We start from the raw sequence: 10,015 nt of genomic DNA, 5'->3' as shown, positions 1-10,015 counted from the left end.
AGAGAGTGAGAGAAAGCGAGTGAGAGCGAGAGAGCGAGAGAGCGAGCGAGCGAGAGAGAGCAAAAGAGCGAGAGAGAGAGAGAGTGAGAGACAGAGAGAGAGAGAGAGAGTAAACGAGAGAGAGAGAGAGAGAGAGAGAGAGAGAGAGAGAGAGAGAGAGAGAGAGAGAGAGAGAGAGAGCGCGAGCAAGAGCGAGCAAACGAGAGAGAGTGAGTGAGAGAGCATATTGCCTCTCCATACAGTACTTCCTTATCTGCTCTCGGCAGCGGCAGCGGTGGCGGTGGTTGACCTTCAGAGGTCAGTCCTCCAGTGGCACTGCTCACTGCTCGTGTTTAACACCCTTAACAAGCATGAGCACCACTTACTTACAGCACCAGGCCTGGACTGGGGCAGAAAACACTGCAGCCAGGGCATTTATGGCATAGACAAGCGCCTTACACAGCCCCTCTGCTTTTCATTGATTAGCTCAGGGTAGGGACATATAGACGCAAATTTGGCCAAGCGAAGGGAACTTCGCCGTTCATTCGTATGATGTCTGACTATGTGTCCCTTGCGTCAGTACACTGTCTCAGACACAGAGATGACAAAATTATACAGAATAACGTAGGATTTGGGGAAATGTCATTCAATACAGACAGCAGCTGTCAGACATCATACTGTGGACTGGGACCGAAAACAACACACTGGTCGACTTTTTGGGCATAGACCAGCCCCTTACACAGCCCCATGGGACTCACTACTTTGACGCCTTCTCGGTACGTCACATGGTAATCAAACATTTCAAACAAGCAATTTAAGGTAAGGGTTAGGGTTAGGTTTAGGGTTAGGGTTAGGGTTAGGGTTAGGGCTAGGTTTAGGGTTAGGGTCGTATGACGTAAGCGGTAAGTACCGAAAGGGCGTCGAATTAGTGAGTCCCCAGCACCATTGCTGTTCCACCATGCTCTCCTCCAGTGGCACTGCTCACTGCTCGTGTTTAACACCCTTAACAAGCATGAGCACCACTTACTTACAGCACCAGGCCTGGACTGGGGCAGAAAACACTGCAGCCAGGGCATTTATGGCATAGACAAGCGCCTTACACAGCCCCCCCTGCTTTTCAATGATCAGCTCCGTCCACTGTCTATGTCAGACATAGAGGACAGTACAAAGTAGGATTGAGGAGAATGTCATTCAGGACAGACAGTTACTATCAGACGTCATACTGTGGGCTTGGTCAGGCCTGGATTAATATAATAATAATAATAATAATAATAATAATAATAATAATAATAATAATAATAATAATAATAATAAAAGTAATAATAATAATAATAATAGTAATAATAAATAACCTTGGGAGGTCAGTTCTCCAGTGGCACTGCTCGTGTTTAACACCCTTAACAAGCATGAGCACCACTTACTTACAGCACCAGGCCTGGACTGGGGCAGAAAACACTGCAGCCAGGGCATTTATGAAAGTGAAAATGAAGTATCACATTGGAATAAAACAATAGAGTAGAAAATAGCCTACTTCATATGACTACAAGTGTTGATAATGATGTTGACTGGGAAACTCCAACTCCCATTGTTATTATGACACAGCACCCCACAGCACACAAGTGAACACTGCACACAACAAAATTGCATTCATGCCTCACCCGTGCAAATGGTCAGTCTCCAATGGCGCCCCAAGGGTTGGCCACATCGGGAAAATGCCCCATATGTCAGGTGACCAGTCCAGCCCTGTCCATCAGGGACATCTCATCCTGCTATGGCCCTATTCCCCCGCTTCCATGAAGCCCTAGTGCAGTGGTTCTCAAACGTTTTGTGTGAAGTACCACCGGAGAAAACATTGAGCTCTCCAAGTACCACCTTGACAGCCAACTACATTAGAATATCGCAGCAAAGGCCTTCTATAGCCTATTCACTTTTGCCAGTCAATACAGAAGAGGTTCATATCGGCAACAGATACGGTCACATTCAAGTTTGTTTTTAAATTTCTTGCTTGCCTAGTATTATTCTGCATTATGTTTTCATATTAATACAGTTCAATGTTACAAAAAAAGTGAGACCAAAGAGACATTTTCAACTGCAACAACTTGATCAGCCTTCAAATCAATGCACAAAAAAAATATTCTTCCAAGTACCACCAGAGATGTCTCAAGTACCACAGTTTGAGCACCACTGCTCTAATGAGTCTAAAGAGACTGCTCCCTATTCCATGAGGCCCTACAGTGTAGTGAGTCTAAAGAGACTGCTCCCCATCACTAGGCCCTAGTGTGTCTAAAGAGACTGCTCCCCATCACACGAGGCCCTAGTGTGTCTAAAGAGACTGCTCCCCATCACGAGGCCCTAGTGTGTCTAAAGAGACTGCTCCCCCTTCCATGAGGCCCTAGTGAGTCTAAAGAGACTGCTCCCTATTCCATGAGGCCCTAGTGAGTCTAAAGAGACTGCTCCCTATTCCACGAGGCCCTAGTGTGTCTAAAGAGACTGCTCCCTATTCCACGAGGCCCTAGTGTGTCTAAAGAGACTGCTCCCTATTCCACGAGGCCCTAGTGTGTCTAAAGAGACTGCTCCCTATTCCACGAGGCCCTAGTGTGTCTAAAGAGACTGCTCCCTATTCCACGAGGCCCTAGTGTGTCTAAAGAGACTGCTCCCTATTCCACGAGGCCCTAGTGTGTCTAAAGAGACTGCTCCCTATTCCACGAGGCCCTAGTGTGTCTAAAGAGACTGCTCCCTATTCCATCGCTTCCATGAGGACCTAGTGTGTCTAAAGAGACTGCTGCCTATTCCATCGCTTCCATGAGGACCTAGTGTGTCTAAAGAGACTGCTGCCTATTCCATCGCTTCCATGAGGACCTAGTGTGTCTAAAGAGACTGCTGCCTATTCCATCGCTTCCATGAGGCCCTAGTGTGTCTAAAGAGACTGCTGCCTATTCCATCGCTTCCATGAGGCCCTAGTGAGTCTAAAGAGACTGCTGCCTATTCCATCGCTTCCATGAGGCCCTAGTGAGTCTAAAGAGACTGCTGCCTATTCCATCGCTTCCACGAGGCCCTAGTGAGTCTAAAGAGACTGCTGCCTATTCCATCGCTTCCATGAGGCCCTAGTGAGTCTAAAGAGACTGCTGCCTATTCCATCGCTTCCATGAGGCCCTAGTGAGTCTAAAGAGACTGCTGCCCATCACAAGGCCCTAGTGTGTCTAAAGAGACTGCTCCCTATTCCATGAGGCCCTAGTGTGTCTAAAGAGGCAGCTCCCCATCACGAGGCCCTAGTGTGTCTAAAGAGACTGCTCCCCATTCCACGAGGCCCTAGTGGGTCTAAAGAGACTGCTCCCCATTCCACGAGGCCCTAGTGTGTCTAAAGAGACTGCTCCCTATTCCACGAGGCCCTAGTGTGTCTAAAGAGACTGCTCCTCATCACGAGGCCCTAGTGTGTCTAAAGAGACTGCTCCCTATTCCATGAGGCCCTACAGTGTAGTGAGTCTAAAGGCAGCTCCCTATTCCATGAGGCCCTACAGTGTAGTGAGTCTAAAGAGACTGCTCCCTATTCCATGAGGCCCTACAGTGTAGTGAGTCTAAAGAGACTGCTCCCCATCACGAGGCCCTAGTGAGTCTAAAGGCAGCTCCCTATCACCACGAGAGGAAAATTAGGTTATGTATAGTGCACTCTAGAACTGCACACGCACACAGGAACGCAGGCACGCAGGCACGCAGGCACGCAGGCACGCAGGCACACACACACACACACACACACACACACACACACACACACACACACACACACACACTATTTTAATGAGATTTGTTTTTTTTACCCAACCTGAAATCTATGTGCTCACACACATGTACATATGTGGATGGGGCATATTTTACACAGAGAAGAAGGGATCAATCTCAAGCAGGAGAAAAGGAGGAGAAGGAGGAGAAGGAGGAGGAGGAGATGCCAAGGGAGAATTTTGTGTTTGTCTTTCAGAGTTGGGCGATAACAAGACCAGACGGGCTATCTAATTGTCATCGATTTTGAGCTGTCAAATTGGCTGTTACCAAGAGCAACAATGAAAAAAAGAAAAAAAAATCCTTAGATGAAATCAACAGTTTTTTTTCATAGAAAGGAGAAAGTGAATTCCTGAAAGGAGCAAGCGTACATAAAAGCATAAAAAAACATATACGGAGAAAATAAAGTAATGAGAACGAATTGATTATCTTCAGGGCTTTAATGCCACGCCGGCTATCAAAGACAATCGACCCGGCAGACTCCATCCGTCCATGCATCCATCCATCCATCCCTCTATCAAAGAGAGCACTAGGCCTATCTAAAGATATGGTTTTCTCTCTTACATACGCTTCAGCAATAAGGGCTGGCTACTGTCACCCAGAGGCGCATCTTGCCACCAGGCAAGGCAGGCAGCCGCTTGGGGCCCCCAAGCCCCTAGATTGTGAATAACAGCCCACACTTTACCACAGTAGTGGCGATTTTGGTTCAAATGTTTGTTCTTTATGCATTTTTGCTTGGGGCCCCATCTGATCGTAGAATCTCCTCTGCTGTCGCCTTTGCCGTATCAGAAACAAATTAGTGCAAGCCAGTGTGAAAACAAAAGACTGTAGTCATGTAGCTTTTCCACCCTACATGCCTTTTTTGGTGAAGGATAAAAGGAGCTAAACAATCAACCAGCAGGCCAACTGCAGAATAAGCTGCGACGGAAATAAAGAAAATAATAAGAAAAACAAATGTTGGCGGTCAGGGCCTGATTAAGACGGCCTGGGGCCCCTAGGCTACATGTTGCTGTGGGGTCCCCCTGGAAGGCAATTTTCGCAACAAATGTACATAGACAGTGTCATAATTATCAACTAGGAATTAAGGATAACTTGTCCACCAACTGTACCCAATACAACACTTGAATGTTTCAATATTATATCCTGTCACAATTCCGCAATTTTTCACTTTTGGGCTATTCAGGGGCCCCCTGGCAGGTGGGGGGCCCTAGGTAGGTAGGGGGGGGGGGGGGGCTAGGCTGCATCCATATCTAGCCTGTGGTGGGGGGCCCTAGGTAGGTGGGGGGTGCCCTAGGCTGCAGCCATATCTAGCCTGTTGTGGGGCCCCCCTAGCAGGTGGGGTGCCCTAGGCTGCAGCCATATCTAGCCTGTCGTGGGGCCCCCCTGGCACGTGGGGGCACTAGGCTGTAGCCATATCTAGCCTGTGGGGACCCCTAGGCTGCAGCCATATCTAGCCTGGCAGGTGGGGGCCCCTAGGCAGGTGGGGGCCCCCTAGGCTGCAGCCATATCAAGCCTGTGCGTTAATCCGGCCCTGGTGCCGGTACACTTTGGCTTTTTCCGCGGAGGGTTTCTTGTTAGTGTAGTGATTTCATTTAGCTGGTAAACAAGTAGGAAGATCTGAAGAGGGACCAGGGAAGGGGAAGGCCAGGGGATACAAATAAACAAACAAAACAAAACAAAAAAGCACAAACCAAAACCGGAAAAGAAATCTTGATAAAATCGAAGACAAACACCTTCTATTCCTCCAACTGTTTTCTGTTTTCCTTTCGTAAAGAGGCATTTATATTATAATCAGCTTGCACTGGTTAAAAAAGAAAAAAAAAACAGATTACAACATCAGCTCAAAAAAGAAAAGAATGAGTGTGTGTGTGTGTGTGTGTGTGTGTGTGTGTGTGTGTGTGTGTGTGTGTGTGTGTGTGTGTGTGTGTGTGTGTGTGTGTGTGTGTGAGAGAGAGAGCGAGTGAGAGAGAGAGAGAGAGAGAGAGAGAGAGAGAGAGAGAGAGAGAGAGAGAGAGAGAGTGTGTGTGTTTGTGCGTGCAGGTGTTTGTGTGTACGTGCGTGCATGCAAAGGCGGGAAACAGTTGGGGGAAGTTAAATAATGAAAAATAACCACAAAAAAATCATATCAGGCCTCTCTCTTTGAAAAATATCCTTTTAAACACAATAGCTTAACATTTGCAGGCAAAGTGCCCTCTGGGCTCTACTGTAGACGATTCACTGGAGCCCATTCGGAGTACAAAACAAGCCTCCCTCCCTCCCTCCCTCCCTCCCTCCTCCATCCCTCCCTCCATCCCTCCCTCCACACCACCCAACCCTCCCTCCCTCCCTCCCTCCCTCCCTCCCTCCATCCCTCCCTCCCTCCCTCCCTCTCTCCCTCCCTCCCTCTCTCCCTCCCTCCCTCCATCCCTCTCTCCCTCCATACCTCCCTCCACACCACCCAACCCTCCAACCCTCCACACCACCCAACCCTCCCTCCCTCCCTCCCTCCCTCTCACCCTCCCTCCCTCCTCCAACCCTCCACACCACCCCTTCACAACCCTCCCTCCCTCCTCCAACCACACCACCCCTTCACAACCCTCCCTCCCTCCTCCAACCAACTCACCCCTTCACAACCCTCCCTCCCTCCCTCCCTCCCTTCACAACCCTCCCTCCCCTCCCTCCCTCCCTCCCTCCAACCACACCACCCCTTCACAACCCTCCCTCCCTTCACAACCCTCCCTCCCGCCCTCCCTCCCTCCCTCCCGCCCTCTCTCCCTCCAACCACACCACCCAACCCTCCCTCCCTCCAACCACACCACCCCTTCACAACCCTCCCTCCCTCTCTCCCTCCCTCCAACCACACCACCCAACCCTCCCTCCCTCCAACCACACCACCCCTTCACAACCCTCCCTCCCTCCTCCAACCAACTCACCCCTTCACAACCCTCCCTCCCTCCTCCAACCAACTCACCCCTTCACAACCCTCCCTCCCTCCTCCAACCACACCACCCCTTCACAACCCTCCCTCCAACCACACCACCCCTTCACAACCCTCCCTCCCTCCCTCCCTCCCTCCCTCCCTCCAACCACACCACCCCTTCACAAGCCTCCCTCCCTCCCTCCCTCCCTCCACCCCTTCACAACCCTCCCTCCCTCCCGTCCTCCCTCCCTCCCTCCAACCACACCACCCCTTCACAAGCCTCCCTCCCTCCACACCACCCAACCCTCCCTCCCTCCCTCCAACCACACCACCCAACCCTCCCTCCCTCCCTCCACACCACCCAACCCTCCCTCCCTCCCTCCCTCCCTCCCTCCCTCCACACCACCCAACCCTCCCTCCCTCCCTCCCTCCAACCACACCACCCCTTCACAACCCTCCCTCCAACCACACCACCCCTTCACAACCCTCCCTCCAACCACACCACCCCTTCACCTTCAAAAAAGAGGAAAAGATTCAAACCACAACAATACATATCTACCTGCAGAGGCGATTCTAGGGTCAGGTGGGGCCCCAAGCGAAAATGCAAAAAAATTAGCATTTGAACCAAAATCGCCACTACAGTTATTCATTATCTAGGGGCCTGGGGGCCCCAAGCGGCTGCCTGCCTTGCCTTGTGGCAAGATGCACCTCTGTCTACCTCAATCTCCATTCACCTCATCTATGGTGTGCTGCTGTCTGCAGAGCAAGACAAAAATATTTAAAGTGATACTGCGCCAATTTTTGGAAATAAGTTAATTTTACACCTCCCCTTGAGTTAAATGATTGAGTTGTATCTTTCTTTTGTATTTACTAGAGATGCACAGGATCCAAGATCCGGTTCTGGATCCGGCAGGATAATAGGGTTTTTCAGAGGATCCGGATCCGGCAGGATCTTAAGCAGTGGATCCGGTATCCAGCAGGATCCTAAGAATCAGGATCTGGTGCATCTCTAGTATTTACAGTCGTTCTCTGAGTCTGGCAGTGCAAACCTTACCTCCAAGCTAACAATTAACATTGAGTCCTATGAGACCAGCTAACTGTTAGCTTGAATGTAGAATTTGCACTGCCATACTCAGTGAATGGCTGAAATTAGAAAGGAGAAAGAAAGAACTTAATCAGGTGTAAAATGTGTAAAAGTAACCCATTTAAGGTGTAAGATAAAATTACTTAGAAAAAATGGCACAATATCACTTTATAGCAACACAAGGCAACATTTTCACTCAAGTTAATTATCTTTGTGATTTGGAAAATCACTTATTAGATAGTGAAGGAGCATGCGGTCCAAGTGGTAAAAAAACAAATCCTTGAACACTTGCGAGTTGGCTGGTGCTGCAACACCATCTGTCCTGATTTCTGCATTTGAATGATTTGGTATTTGGGAAACCTGTTCCTTGCCTGTTTGCCAAGCCCGTTCCCAGAGCTGGACTAGGCCATAGAGGGCATACAGTAGCCAGGCTGTGCCCTCCTAGTGACGCAACACTTTCAGCGTTGCAACTAGTCAGGTCAAGAGCAATGCAAGTAGAATTCTGAGTTTCCGAAAATACGGGAACTCCTCCCACTTTGTCGGTAAGCAAGCAACCATAAGCAAACCAAGGGAGGCGGGTCAACCATGACATTTGGGAAATGTTAATTGTTAGACCAAGTCTCGAAGAGATTTGAACGTCGATGATAATCAGGCTAGGCATACAGGGCATTTTCCCTCTGGACTGCTGATGATTTTGGCCTGAACTTCCTCTTTACGTAATATCATCAATCCTCATGCCGCTACAGCAAAGCTCTCTGAGTCAGATGTAAAATAATAATTTTGGTTGTTGTGGTCAAAATAACTCATATTAGATGACTAAAAAATGTTTCATGGTCTCTCAATGCTGGGTAGACAGCTCTTTACTGAAAATGCCAAGCCTGATTTTTTTGGACAACACCAGCACTGGCTATTCTTGACAAGATAGCTGACTTATTGGTGATTTGGTGTGACGTTTAGTCTTACAGTTAGTATTTTAGTTATTATTGATTTTAGTTATTAGTATTAAAATTTTAATGAAGCGGGCCATCCTGTGTCATCTCAAAAGCATGAACAGATTCAAACGACTTTTTTGAGAAAGTGCGCTCAAGCATAAGTTGTACGTTTTTTACAAGGTCTTGGGGAGTGAGTGAACATATTTGTACATTTTTATTTTTAATTATTATTATTATTATTATTAGTTTTTGTAGAAAAGCCGCACTCTGGAGTGTAATTCTGCTATTTTATTTCATTGTACTATTTTAGTTGTGATGTTAATTGATGCTTTTGTATTACTCTTTTTTATATGATATATTTTAATGTCAAGTGACCTTGGGTATTTTGAAAGGCGCTTAAAATAAAATGTATTATTATTATTATTATTATTATAATTATCATTATTAACATTTTAATGAAGCAAGCCATCCTGTGTCATCTCAAAAGCATGAAAAGATTCAAACTGCTTTTTTTGAGAGAGTGCGCTCAAGCGTAAGTTGTAAGTTTTTAACAAGGTGTTCGGGAGTGAGTGAACAGATTTGTACATTTTTATTTTTATTTATTATTATTATTACTAGTTTTTTGTAGAAAAGCCGCACTCTGGAGTGTAATTCTGGTATTTTATTTCAGTGCATGACAGACAAAATTTCTGGCGTACTGTAAGCCTTCTGCAACGTATTCCAAGTTGGGAAAAAAATTTGTTCAAGTTAATTATCTTTGTGATTCCGTAAATAACCCATTTGAAGATATGCAGCAGTGATCTGTGTGTGGCCAGAAACACACACACACACGCACGCACGCACGCACGCACACACACACACACACACACACACACACACACACACACACACACACAAAACACACACACACACACATACACAAAACAACACACACACACCACCCCCCCCCCCCCCCCCCCACACACACACACACACACACACACACTTGCAAGTTGGCTGGTTGTAGAACACCAACTGTCCAGATTTCTGCATTTCAATCAGTCTGTATTTGGCAAACCGGCAGAGTCCAGGTGTGCATGTTGACAAGATAGCCCATTATTTGGTACAGATTTGATATGAAGAAAACAAACCAACTGTTGTGTATTATACTGTGGTGTATTAACTGTTGTGTATTAACTGGTGTGTGTTGTAGTGTTGTGTATTAACTGGTGTGTATTGTAGTGTTGTGTATTAACTGTTGTGTATTATACTGTGGTGTATTAACTGTTGTGTATTATAGCTGTTGTGTATTAACTGTTGTGTATTAACTGTTGTGTATTAGCCTATACTGTTGTGTATTAACTGTTG

Source organism: Engraulis encrasicolus, chromosome 19 (genome assembly GCF_034702125.1).
Source record: "Engraulis encrasicolus isolate BLACKSEA-1 chromosome 19, IST_EnEncr_1.0, whole genome shotgun sequence".
Taxonomy (NCBI): Eukaryota; Metazoa; Chordata; class Actinopteri; order Clupeiformes; family Engraulidae; genus Engraulis; species Engraulis encrasicolus.
Note: the sequence above shows the minus strand (reverse complement) of the source record.